At 40.1% G+C, this 14274-nt stretch overlaps 1 long non-coding RNA gene across 4 annotated transcripts in view; it reads right to left on the reverse strand.

Annotated features, from left to right (window-relative positions):
• LOC135180110 (uncharacterized) overlaps nucleotides 1–8611 on the reverse strand; it is a 28362-nt gene extending 19751 nt beyond the window's left edge. Inside the window, exons 1-2 of one of the 4 annotated variants that reach the window (XR_010304279.1) lie at nucleotides 8272–8611; nucleotides 1420–1533 (exon numbers count right to left, since the gene is read on the reverse strand). This is a non-coding gene — a long non-coding RNA (uncharacterized LOC135180110). Of the gene's footprint in view, nucleotides 1–945; nucleotides 1001–1419; nucleotides 1534–8271 lie in introns of those variants that run through there. The other 3 variants (XR_010304282.1, XR_010304278.1, XR_010304281.1) reach the window with 3 other exon arrangements.
• Nucleotides 8612–14274: the final 5663 nt, after the last annotated feature.

Below are 14274 nucleotides of genomic sequence, written 5' to 3' on the forward strand. Positions count from 1 at the left end.
CGAGGCTGGGGAGTGGTCTGGAAAACATCACCTATGAGGAGCAGCTGAGGGAGCTGGACTTGTTTAGTCTGGAGAAAGAGGCTGAGAGGGGACCTTATTGCCCTCTACAACTACCTAAAAGGAGGTTGTAGTGAGGCTGGAGTTGGTCTCTTTTCCCAAATTACTAATGATAGGACAAGAAGAAATGGCTTCAAGTTGCATCAGGGGAATTTAGGTCGAATGCCAGAGGAAGTTCTTTACCGAGCAGGTGGTCAGGCACTGGAACAGGCTGCCCAGGGAGCTGGTGGAGTTGCCATCAATGGAGGTGTTTAAAAAAAAAAGAGTGGATGTGGCGCTTGAGGCTATGGTCTAGTGATTAAGGATGCTGGGATGAAGGTTGGACTGTATGATGCTGGTGGTCCTTTCCAACCATAGCGACTCATAGTGATTAGATGTTGTGCTGGAGGATTTGGTTTAGTCAAGGACTTGCCCATTTGAAACTAATGATTGGACTCAATGATCTTGAAGGTCTTATCCAATCTAAGAAATTCTGTAATTCTGTGACCTTCAACATCCTCTAAAGATGTATTTTAAAAGAGAAAGGCTGACTGGTGATGGATCAGTTTCCTGTGGGATCAGGAAAAGCACAGTAAGTTCAGCAGAAGCCATGGGATATGGAACAGAAACAGGAAAAGCCATTTCAACAAATCTTGCTGCACCCAGCACTGCATGTCCTGCCTGATAGTTCTTGCACAACCAGTGATGTTGGAAGGCTCTTCCTGGGCTAGGCTGTAGGGTGTTGTGTTTAGGCAGTAGAAGCCTAAACTTCAGCAGTTATTCTACAAGCCAACCAAAAAAGTGCTATTATCCTGACCAAGCTTCTTCCTACCTAACCGGGGGGCCACCAGGCCCCCCGGCCTTTAGATACCCTCCACCATGCACCCAGTGTGCACCATGGGCACTCACCAGTGGTGACAGGAGGAGGATCCCTCTGCCCAGTTGGGCAAGCTTGGGGCTTGTATTTCCTGGGGCTGGTTATAAACAGAAGTGGGGCAGGGAGGACAAAGTGCTCACACCTGGTGTGGGAGGAGACTCCAACAGAACCCAGGTGCTCTAGGTTTGGGGCAAGAAAAGGGAAAAAGCTGTGTGGGGGTGAGAAAGGGGAGGTGGTGCTGAAAGGAGAGGTGGTGCTGAAAGGAGAGGTGGTGCTGAAAGGAGAGGTGGTGCTGAAAGGAGGGAGATGGAGAGGAAAAGCTTTCTGGAAGAAAAGGAAGGTAATGGAGAGGAAAGGAGTAAGACGTGGTGATAGAGGAAGATGGAAAGGAAAGAAAGGAGATGGAAAGAAAAGGAGGAAGACAAGGGAGAATATGAGATGGAGAGGAAAGGAGGAAGAAGGGAGATTAAAAAGAAAAAAACAAAATAAAATAGAAGAAAACTGGCCTGTGGTGTTTGCACAGAAACTGTTCATGGCCAGCCCTCTGTCATTTCTGCTTGGAGTAGTAACCAGTCCTCTTCACTGGCTCACTGTGTTGGCTGGAGGAAAGCAAATCACACCTGTTGAAGAGGAAAAAAAATGAGCAAATAAAGAGAAAAACTAAGAAATAAAAATAGCAAAGAAAAACAGATACAAATGGTAAACATATTTATACAAAACGTGAGGTCTGTCAGCAAGGTCTCCATGGGATGTGTTCCTGTGTGACTTGTGCTATATTCTATGGTCCCACTCTGGCAAGGAGCTTGGACTTGATGATCTATGGAGATCCCTTCCAACCCCTAACATCCTGTAATCCCGTGACAGATGCTTCAGTAGCAACTGAGACCTGCATTATGTTCACTCAGTAGCTGGTTTAGGTTTGTGAATAGGTTTTCCTTTTTTACTGTAGGAAACACTAGTGTAATCTGTGCCACTTCAACTCACAGGAGATAAAAGGACCAAGAATGTCAGCACTGACAGCTGTAGGTGCAAAAAGTCAGTGTTGTAATTATTGATAGTATCTGAAAACACCTACAGCTGTTATGTCTTTATCAGATCTGTTTCCATCTTTGGTGCAGCATGATCTGAAGCATCTTTAGTGAAGGTGAAATTTAGGCTTTTTTTCTCAAAGAAACGAGTTTTGTTTTTACTTGGAGAGATAAACAAAATCCCACAAATTTTGAAAGTACTGCAAACACCTCCAATATAAATCTCTTCTGTAGCAATTGGCCTCAGAGATCAGTATTTTATCAATTCAGAATAGACATATTTAGAGATTTTCGACTTGTAAAAGGAAATTAAACAACAAAAAAGAAAACCTTCATCTATAAAAAGTGCAGTGAAGAGAGGAAGAGTAGCCAAAAAAATACTGTTCATGTTTGATTAGATGGTAGAATATATATACATATAAATAAACAAAAAAAGGGAAGAAGTCTTAAATAGTATTCAGTTACTTGTTTTTAATAATAAAGTTATCTAATTTCTTCATATTGATACATTATTTCTGCCATGCTCTTTTCCCCACAGCTCTGGGAATTTAACCCTAACCTTCACTGACACACAGCTTTGCATTTCTGTAATTCCATTTGTATGCAATTACGTAGAAAGTAACCCTGTGTATCTGTTGTCATCTAGAAGACAAAAGGAGAGGCAAACAATATTTTCTGCTTCTAATCTTCAACTCTCATACACTCACAAATATAATATGTTTTGCCCTCTGTTAAACTGCATGAAGAAGAGGACAATTAAGCCAAAGTCAAATGTCCAGCCAGCTGGGTCAGTATCCTCTGCTGACACATAAAGACCGGCATTTTTGCTGTCAACAGTAAACACTTGAATGGCTGTTTGTTAAGTCTTTCCCCCATCTATCAAGGCACTACTCTCTCTTTTATAATTATGAGAACAGTTTCACTGAAGCTTACATGTTAGACTGTCTGAAGCACCAAGATTCTAGTTTGTGAAGTAATGAGTTTCTTGCCAAACAAATTCAGCTCTTAATAGCTGCTACATTAGGACATGTCACTTGATTAGGTAAAAAATGGAGTTTCCCTCATTTGAGTCTTCAAAGATGAGCTGTGCATTAAGTGAATCCACACAAATGCTTTTTAACCATAAGCAGATAGAAACTTAGCTTTAAGGATGTGTCTGACTCTGTTGATTTCAGTGACAAGGTGTACATAAAAAAGACAAGACATGTACACGTATCTGTGAATGTTCTGAATCAAGTACAACAGCTTTAAACACCAGGAGGAGAGAAAGCATAGACAGCCATAAATAATCAAATGCAAATAGATCAAATACATATTTTTACATTAAGTGGAAATACATTTTTCTCTTGCACAAGAAACTACAATTTCTTTTATTTTCCTGTAGAATATCTCATGGTGATATGGTATACTAAACAAGTGTATCATCCAATTTTATACTGCACTCCACAAGCCAAATGTACATATGGAGATGAACTATCTTACCAAAAACTGCTACAGTGGTAAAGAGAACCATTAAGAAAGTCAGGACAGCGACATTAACAGGCATGCTCTCAATAGGTAATTGTCAATAAGATGGGATTGGAGATGTAAAAATAATTAAAAGCTATACATTAATTAATTGAAAACATTTTGCCCTCCAAAAAGCATATAAATATGTAAAAGAATATTTATCAGCTTCCATCACTGCAAGTCATATGTCATCTCTGAATCCATGCTAAATTGTATACAGAGCTCTTTGGTATGCAGAGCAAATGCTGCAATTGCTGCCATTTTGATGCAAGGGCCAATCTCCTCAGTTGCACAGATTTAATAACACAGCCACTCTGTTCTAAGATTCTGGCCTACAATTTCAAAACAGAAAAATAAACCAAACCCAAACCCAAGCAGCACAATTTTCATCCCTCTAGCTGGGGAACAAAACGTTTTGCTGCTTTGTGTATATGAAAATCCATCAATGGGTTCCTGTCAAGTGCAGTATTTTACTTTCTGATGAAATTTACTGTAGCCATGCTGATAGTCTCTTGTGTTTTTATATTACTATTAGATTCTTTTGCTACTTGACCAGACTCTGCTGTTGCTTTCAGTTAGCTGCCTTTTTTTTTCTCTTTCCCCAAAAAAGCTATTCAAAAGCCAGCTGGGTAGTACAAATACTGTAGCAGTAACATGCTGTTATTGAGATATGTTTTGTAGCAGGTAGAAATAACACATCTGAACACAGGTGTGCATCATTACAATAATATCCTATGCTAGTTAATAAGGCTTCATTTATACCAAACAATAAATAAGGAAGAGGATCACTGTTTTTCTTAAAAGCCACTCATATATTGTATAAAATTGTGTACTAAATGCAAATTTGATTTACCCTTTACCTACCTCCAGTTCTAAACTATCATAGCTCTCAATTATTTTTTTTTTAATTGAGCCTTATAGTTGAGACTGTTGACAACTTACAGATGACTTCTGCCTGCATTTTCAGTCAGCAGGTTGCAAGACCCAAGTTCCAGAACGTGCTACCTCCACCCTAAATCAACATCCCTTCTCTCATTAGCTTCAGAATTTCCCTTTCCTGTTATTTTAAAGTGTTCACATTTTGCATTTACTGCCCTGGTGAGCGCTGCAGCTTCCTCACATGCCTGGGTTCCTGATGCAGAACTGTGAGAGTGTGCGCAGACAAACGCTTTGCTTTGAGGGGAATAAAGAAACCAGGTCACACGCAGCAAGCTGAAGAAGGAAAACTTAGTAGGACTCCTGTGGTCCTGCTCTGGCAGGAGGGTTGGACCTGATGATCTCCTTCAGTCGCTTCCAACCCCTAATATCCTGTGATCCTGTGACGCAAAAATAGCAACTGTTGCTTCAGAAAACTATTGCTAAAAAAGCCTTCATTGCTCCGCTGTAGGCTCAAAAATCCTGAGATGGGATATAAAGACATTGTTTGTGCTTTTTTTGGGAGACAGGGTTAGCAAAGTCTGTCTGGTGAGCCTGCAGACTAAAACATGCATTTTATTCTACAATAGAAATGAAGGAGTGAGGTCTTTAACCATCACCCAAGAATAGACATATTGAAAAGAAATTTTATAATTGGCCTCAGGGTTGAGCTTATACATCAGAGGATAATTAACTTTCATTGTTAAAATATGTAACAGGCCCCAAGCTATTAAATTAATTAACTCTAGGAACATTATTGAGCTAGAATTTATAATCAAATAGGCAGCATTTCAGAAGTATCTTTAGGCACTATGAGGTTTGGTTGCATTTATGAGGAATTTGATGATTTAATGGTTGACCAGAATTTATAACTACTTTGGTGTTCTGACACTACTGACTCAGTTTTCATTGAGTTAAATGTTAGCCACAGCTCAACTCTGAGGATCTATCTTCTGGTTGGGTTTTCTTTGCTTATTTAATACATTTCAACATATTGTGAAAAATATCAGCACAAACATTTTGCAGCATGAGATTGTTACAAAGTTGTGAGGATCTGGAGCAATACAGGCAGACAACCTGAGAAACTTAGACTTTAATTCTCTTTCTACAATTATTAACAAATAAGGTATTATGCTGGGTTTAAAAAAATGGTGGACAATGTAAGGAGTATCAAGGAAAGTTGTCATAGGCAAGAGGAAGGAATTAACATTTTCCTTTTGTTATGACTGGTTGAGAAAAGAAGATCAGATAAGTTTAGCAATTATAGAAAGAAAAATTAGCTAAACTGTTGGGTTACTTTTAAATAGAGACTTTAAATGCTCTTCTTGTTGTGGCTTAAAGGTAGTGATTATATAGCAGAAGCAGCTGCTCTGAAGCATCTCATCACTTAACCTACCCATTACTTCTTCAGAATATCAACTATTCCAGATGTGTGGAGTGCCATTTTAAAATAATCATACCTTATCTTAATTTGGAAGTGTATCACTGATTTCAATCCACTGTAAATAGAAATGATACTTGGTCTCTAAGCATCAGAAATTATACTCTGTTTGTTTTTCCTTCCTTTTGAACTATACTGCTTTTGCTCTATATATGCTATTATGGATCTCATTCTTTGCAAGGATCTTTTCAGTTTTTTACTCATGGAAACATTTAAATATAAATCTGCTGAGCTGAAACAGTAAAAACTCTTATGAAGCACTCAGCCAATTAGCAACTCTTGAGCCTCTCAGAAATATGGGGTTCTGTGAAATACAGCAAACAACCAACCAAAGAGAATCAACAAAACCAAGGAAAACATTAAAATACTAGAGAGGAAGACCACAAAATTTCACTTTCTTCAAAATAGTAATTTCCATTTATCAATGATTGTAAAATTCAATAGATTCCTGTGTTCTGCAACGGAATAAAATATCAGAACAAGAAAAGACTGGATGAGGCACTTGGTGCCATGGTCTAGTTGACTGGATAGGGCTGGGTGATAGGTTGGACTGGATGATCTTGGAGGTCTCTTCCAACCTGGTTGATTCTATGATTCTTTGATTCTATGATTCTATGAACTGAGGTGCTTATTCACTTTTGTCTCCTCACTACAGATTTTTATGATAAACATAAACTCTAGATGATTTATGGAGCCCCCCAGTTCATTCTGAATAGAGAAACGTTCATTGAAAGACCCTTATTGCGCAAAGAGTTTTTTCCACATACATAAGGAAAGATTTTTATATGTAGTGGTATTTTTAAGCATAGCTTCAGCAATAGATGGAAGTTCCAAATAGACCAATATGAAGCCATCATATCTTGGAATGCTTGGCTTTACTGTTTCATTTTATATGGCTGAGGGAAGCTTCAATTTTGTTTTCAGTGTTTAACTCTAGAAAGTCAAGTGAAACAAGCCAAGTCCTGTGAGTACTGAAGAGCTCTGAAGTTTGAAAATTCCAGAGTTTCTGAAAAGGAATTATTTTCATGAGATGGATCAAATGACATTTTATTCTCTGCCTCTGGTATTGCTGATAAATAAGTTGCCAAAAAGCCCGTATCATGTAAGCATAAGAGAAACTGATGAGATGTTTGTTTTGTGCTTTCTCCAGTTTGCCTGTATTCACATTAACAACCTCAAGAACAGGAATCAAAAGTGCTTCAAGTAATCAGTGTAGGGAGCACTGAACAATAGTCATGTTAATCCATGTTCAAGTGCTGAAGATAGCTATTTTACCTGAGTGGTAAGATGCATGTAATAGAAAAAAAATCATACAGTAAGGCAAAAAAATATTTCTCTCTATGAAGAAAATTAGATCAGATTTCAGTGACTTCATGCTAATTGCTTAGGTGCAACTCTTATGACACAAAAGCTGGACATGCTTACTTCATAAAAGTAAAAAAAATCCTTTTTTAGCAAGAGTGCTGTCCATCATTCCTTGTTCATGTCACTCACATATTAACACAGAAATATATAGAATGGAGATCATAGACTCATAGAATCTACCAGGCTGAAAGAGACCTCCAGGATCATCCAGTCCAACCTATCACCCAGCCCTATCCAATCAACTAGACCTAATCAACACTAAGTGTCTCATCCAGTCTTTTTTTGAACACCACCAGGGACAGTAACTCCACCACCTCCCTGGGCACTTGATTTAGTTGGGGCAATTAATGAGGCAGGAATTCAGCACCACCTCCTCTTTTCCACCACACCTGCCCCTTTCCCACCCAACACAGCAATTTCCTCTTTTTTCCCCTAAACCCAGAGCACCTGGGTTCTGTTGGAGTCTCCTCCCACCACAGGTGTGACCACTTTGCCCTCCCTGCTCACTCCCTTTATAATCCCCCCCAGGAAAGGCAGAAGCCTCAAGCTTGCCCAATTGGGCAGAGGATCCTCCTCACACCGTGACTGGTGAGTGCTCATGGTGCACACTGGGTGAATGGTGGAGGGGATCTAAAGGCCGGGGGGCCTGGTGGCCCCCCGGTTAGGTAGGTAGGATAGAGACTCAATGGTCACTCTAACATCATCCATGGATGCTGGCTGGGTCTCCTTACTCCTCTGTATTTAGCTGCTGCTTTCTGTTCACTTATGATGAGTTGAAGTAGTTGGCTGAACTGGAAGCCCAGATTGGATGAGGCCTTGAGCGACCTGTTCTAGTGGGAGGTGTCCCTGCTTACGGCATGGGGTTGGAACTGGGTGAGCTTTGAGGTCCTCTGCAATCTGAACCATTCTGTGATTCTATGTCCTAGCCTTTATATATATATGAATATTAATGAGGTCACCCCTCAGTCTCCTATTCTGCAAGCTAAATAGCCTCAGCTCTCATCATAAGGAAGATGTTCCATTTCTTTAATAATTGTAGTGTCTCTGCTTATGGCAGAAGGCAGTTGGTGAGTTACAAGAGGATTTAAGTATTTACTCACCAAAATTAGTCTCCCAACTCGCAGGGCCAGCTACAGCTTCATGGGGTTCTGTTGGTGTATTGTCAGCTGCTGAGGCTTCTGATTCTTCCCACAGTGTTGTGGAAAGGAGGCAGATGAGCTCTGAACTTATCCTGGCTTCTCTGGATGATCTGTGTAGCTCCAGGACTTCCCATCTCGGCAGGAGAGTTTCAGGTGTAGGCAGGATGTCTTGCGATGTGCAGTCTCAGCACAAGGTCACGCTGGCTATGCAGGCCAATCACATGGAGGCATTTAGAGCCTGTTCCTGGTAAACTCAAGGTAGGTAGTTTCCAGGCAGCTCAGGATGCAATAAGGCAGTGAGGCAGAACACTGCCAGAAGCAGAGAGCATGATATGCAGAACAGCAGCAAGCACAAATACAGCAGCACAGCATGTTGTGTTACATACTCATCTCTTCCTATCAATAGAACCTGAGTCTCATGGGCCTTTGGACACAGAATAGCCAAGCAGAATGGCAGTTAGCTGAGCTTAACCATATCAGGTGAAACCATAGGCTTGCTTTACCCAAACTTGGGAAAAATATAGGCCTCACATGAGGCAGGCACAGCCCAGGTGTGTGTGCCTCGTTTACTGCAGGATGCAAACAGGATCAAAACAAGCCTGGGCAAGCCAGGGTCCTTGGGCTCAATGGCTCCCGGTTACTTGTCCTCTTTCCCGCAGTTGCTTCTCCCTATAACAGAGAGAGGGAGAGCAGAAGAGTGTCTGGGCAAGCCTGTACCTGTATAAGCCTGTTTAGGCCTACCATGACAGGAAAACAAAGAAATCTCACATTGCTACCTCCAAAACATGATCACGTTTGTCAAGAAGAAATAAAATATCACAAAGGGAATTGCAGTCATTTGAGGAGTCAGTTTGACTTGACTTTATAAAACAGATTTTGCTTCTGAATCAAGACAAAGGTAACTTTGTCATTAAATACAAAGAAGATGTTGAGTGTGTTCATCTAAAAAAACACAAATCCAAAATCTGCACAAGCAGTCTTTGGGTTTAACAATATTTCTCTTACAGTTAAACTTATTGATAAGCTAATTCATTTGAGATTGCAACTGAGTTGTGAACACAGTAGGAAAAGTCTCTGCTTTTTAAAGGGTTCAAGCCTCAAATTCACTCTTCTGTTTGTCATACCCAAATACAAGTCAAGGATAACTGCACTGAAATAATCACAGTAAAATCCTCCCACTCAGAAGACAGTGTAACAAAAGAAGAAATACATTAAAGTCAGGCAAAAGCACAGGTTGAAGAGCCTGAGTTAAAAAGGAGTATATTTTCCAATCGTAGGAGCTAACAGAGATGCTAAAGTAAGAGGCCACTTTCTGAAAGAAAATATAGATCCTGGTTATTGATTTGAAATGCTTTTTGTTTCGGACAAGGGGGGAAAACAACAAGGAGTGACAATGAAAGTGTGGAATAATGTCTGTGTCAGGCAGCAAAAAGGAAAGAGCTTAGACAGCTGAACATGAACTTGGATTCCAAGCTATTAAGCAGTAACTTTTATCCCCTTCTACAAACACAAAGGATTTCAGAAACATATTTCAAAACTGACTTAGGTTTAAAATAGCTCTTGCAAACAGCTCCTCCCAAGCACCTTACTCCTTTAAAGTACTGATGTTGAAGAGAGAAGATTTTACAAAGTGCTTGCAATGTCCTAGGGAATAAGAAAGACAAGTTGTGGAAAGAAAGACTCTAGAAGACTTTGAAAAACACGTTTAAAAAGCCAAAAACCTTTCAGTGTGTACAAAAAGAGAATGTGCACAGGCAATACCTATGATGGGAAACTAAAAGAACGAAGGTAACTTTACTTTTCTAAATAGCTGGCACTCCACATTAGCCCATAACCATTGAGTTAATGCAATAAAGAGGGCATGACCCTACAAAGTATTAATTGCTCATTTTACCTCACTAGAGAATACTTCAGCATTATTGAAAGAAAGCCACTTGAGTTCTCCAATGGTTCCCTCCCAATTAACATCTACCTGTAATATTTACTAACAACAAGATGAAAGTTACCTTCCTGTGGAAAAGACTCTGCTCTCCCCAGAGCTCTTTCATTGCCCTTTGAGAGGGAAGTCAGTATGTGTTTGATCAGACTTTCACAACATGCCAATAGTCACTAGGTTACCAGAGATGAAACTAAGGAGAAGAGGGCCTGCAAGTATGAACCTGAGCAGAATGGAAAGATGTTATGCAATGAATTGCAAAATGAATGAGGAGCTCTGTTCTCCTTGGTTCTGCCTTCTGGCATGTCCTGGTTGTATGTCACTGAATGCTGAGCCCATTTCAACCAAAAGCCTAGGCAGCTGGGTTGAGTGACACCAGTCTTACCAGCAGGACAGGGCTGCTTGCAGGTGGGGAAGTCTACCTTAAGGATGAGTGCTGATCAGCTTTGCAATCTGTACAACTCAGGAGTGTTGCTGGTCAGTTGGATAGGGTGAATATAACCTGCTCTTTAATCAGTAGAGTTACTCAGTATTCTCTGTCATATATTATTCAGTATTGTAGTTTCCAGTATAACTCTTTTTCATCATTTTAGTCCTTGGGCTGTAACAAAGCACTGAAACTGTATCTAGAGGGGTGGTACCCCTGTGTTGTGTTCACTTCCTCAAAGAACCCACTAGAACACCATCAAACTACTGGTGGTTGAGGCAGGGTGGGAGAATAATTTAAAAAATCTAGTTTTTTAAGCACCTTTAAGAACATATTTGGCAGACACAAGCTCAGTTTTAAAGAGTTATTTTTAAACTTATAGTTTTTTCTTCTGTCTATTAATCTGTAGCCTGTAAGAGGCACAGTGACAGGTATAGAATAAAATGTTATCTCCAAAACGGTTTTCAGAGATGCTGTGGCAATTGTCAAAAATCAAAGTTTTGATGTAGGTGAATTTGTAATGCTGTATTTCATTTCAATAGGAATTTCAACAGGGGTGATCCTCTGTGGAGTTTGTCAGCGGTTGCTCTGGTGGTCTGGTAGAAGTGCACCCTTGGTAGTCTGGTAGAAGGGCACCTGCTGGTCTGGTGGGAGTGCACACACTTTAGCAGGCATTCCTCCTGCCTTTTATAGAGTTTTCTGTTTGGTGTCCAAGTGCAGCTCCCCAGAAAATCTTCCTGTGTATTCTCATGCATTCGCAGGGGTCCGGCACCACCATGGGGAGAGCCTCTGCCCCCTCCTGGGCTGTACCTGTCCATACCCTGAATACACATAAGCCTTTTCTCTTCGGGGTAGCTGAGATGAGATGTAGGCATTCTGGGCATTCCAGACAGGCTGAGGTCCAGGAATTTTCAAGGTGTTGAGTTGCATCCCTGAGCTTTCGGCCAAGCACCGAGTCTGGGTCCGGGATGTTACCAAAGGCAATCTTTATCTTTGATGAGGGAGAGAGAGGATTTAGACTCTCACAAGCTTGCTGGTCTTTTGAACATTTCCCTAATCCCAGTTCTATTTTTTCCTTCTCTCTTGTAAGAGATAGAAAAGATGCATTTTTTCAGAAGTGTTCAAGAAACTTCTTATTTCATTTCAGTATGGGAAGTACCTTTGAAAACCTATTCATTTCAAAGATTCTTGAGGTTAGATGTTCACAATTACAGCAAGTACAGACTTTCACTGTTCAAATATTAGTTCAAAATATTGTCTTATCCTGTACAGAAAGGGTATTTTTATTTAGTTTTTGTGAATAACTTAATCTGTCAGGGTCTGAGTTATTTTTTGTTACCTACAATAATACACGTAACCAAAAAATTGTTCTACCATCAGCAATCAGACATCAGAGGTCTGCAGAATCAAACTGAATAAGTGCTGTATTCATAGTGATCATCTGTTTTGTTTGGGCCTCTTTGAGTTGCTTTAAATCATTGCATGTGGGCAGCTCAGTGGTCTCAGGCTGCTGTGTAAAATAGACAGAAAAGTATGATTTCATAAAAAGGTGGAAACCACCACTCTCCTTGAGTACCAAACCTGTCATAAAAGCAGTATGACTAATGGATTTTTAATGTAGGTGGAAGGTTTTAGAGAAATTGAGACAAAGGTGTGATTGACAGGAACAATTGTACCTTTTAGTAATAGTCTTGGAGCTGAAGGGATATGATGGAAACAGTTATTTCACTAGTTCTGCCTCTTTTCATCATTCTGCAGTAAAGGCTATATTTATCTAGATGGTTAATTTGTATTTACCACTGTTTCAGTACTTTGTACTTGTTTTGACAACTATGGAATGTTCCAGAAACTCATTTTGCTATTAGGATTCTGAAGGCTGAAATACAAAAGTAGCCACTCACTTTTTTAACTGCCATTTAAGTCCAGTGAGAGCAGAAGTGAGACATGTCAGTTGTGGTGACTTAAGTATAGTTCACAGAGATAACATCTACATATCACAAAAATATTGTTCTGCACAAGCACACCCACAGAGCTGTTTGCTCTTGTAAAGAAATAACCCCAAGGGGTTAGTGTAGTGTGGCATCATAGTGGCCTCTCTACTAAAACAAAACTTCTGGCTCAGACACAGAGTTTATGAAGACAAAAAGTTACTGGTTCTAAAGTAAACTTAACAAAGTGCTATGAGAACACTCGTGTCTATTTTAAGATAGCTGAAAGCCTATTGAAGGCAATGAGAAAGCTACAGTGCTTGAAGTTCAATATATTTAAATACTTCCCTGAGCAATGTTGAAGCTGGCAAGCTTTCACCCTCAGAGTTAACAGAATCATAAAGTATGTAAGTATTTCACTGACCTAAGATGCAGTAAAGATCCCTGATAAAGACATACTTTTTACCTCACTATGAATACTCAACACCAACCAACCACTGTTAGAATACACTAATCTAAATATAATCTCATACTGCTTCTTTGTATCTTCATTATGAAAGAAAGCTTATTTTACCTAGGATTTTCTCACTGATCCCAGTTTAATATCAGTCATGCCTGTGGTCTGTTTAACTCCTCTGTTCCAAGATTTTCCAAAGTACCATGCTTGTCCTAACACAGCCCACTCTCACACTACCCACCCCCTTCCCATTTCTCTCCTTGCTTAGGCCAGTCACCTTAAGCCAATACAGTTTCAAGACCTAAATGAATCTCTAATTCTAAGCAAGCGTATGAAATACTAAATTGCAACTGGAGGAAGAAAAAAATTTCATTTATGAGATTAAATGCTCATTTCTCACTGGAAGCTTCTTCAGCCAGGTTCAGTTCCTGCAGGCTGATCAACATTTTCAGCTAATCAGTGGTGGTTTTGTTATGTACTGGAGTTCAAGACACCACAGCTGCAACTCGATTGTCATTTCAGGAAGGAAATAAAAGGCCTGCTCTTTACCATGTCATTTTAAAGTTTCCAGGTTACAAGAGATATCCATCTTTATTGACTCCAGCTATTTTGTGGTAGCTGTAACATGTAAGAAATATGAATTAGTGCAAGCTTTCTCTGCCCTTGCTGGTTCTCTGAAGGCATGCTCCCTGCCCACAACACACCGTGGCCCTCACTTCCTCACACACATGCTTGCTGCTGCCAAGCACAGCTCTATCTGCTCAGCGCCTGTACTAGCTGAGACCATTCTATACAACACAACTGCAATCACTGTAGGCTGGAATTGGCAGGAACACGTTTCCCATATTGGTACCCTAAAGACATTTTGAGTTAACAATGCACTAAGTATGTGCTAGAAACAAACTGTTTTTCAAACTCAATGGTTATTCATCAATAGTTAACTGACAAAATGTTCTGGAACCTTCTAATTAACCAGTTGAAAATTATGAAGTAGCAGAAGTTGAGCTACTACATAAGCAATTTCATAGAATCAACCAGGTTGGAAGAGGTCTCCAAGATCATCCAGTCCAACCTATCACCCAGCCCTATCCAATCAACTAGACCATGGCACTAAGTGCCTCATTCAGTCTTTTCTTCAACACCTCCAGGGATGGCAACTCCACCTCCCTGGGCAGCCCATTCCAATGGCAAATTGCTCTCTCTGTGAAAAACTTCC

This window comes from Pogoniulus pusillus, chromosome 12 (assembly GCF_015220805.1).
Source record: "Pogoniulus pusillus isolate bPogPus1 chromosome 12, bPogPus1.pri, whole genome shotgun sequence".
In the NCBI taxonomy this organism is placed as follows: domain Eukaryota; kingdom Metazoa; phylum Chordata; class Aves; order Piciformes; family Lybiidae; genus Pogoniulus; species Pogoniulus pusillus.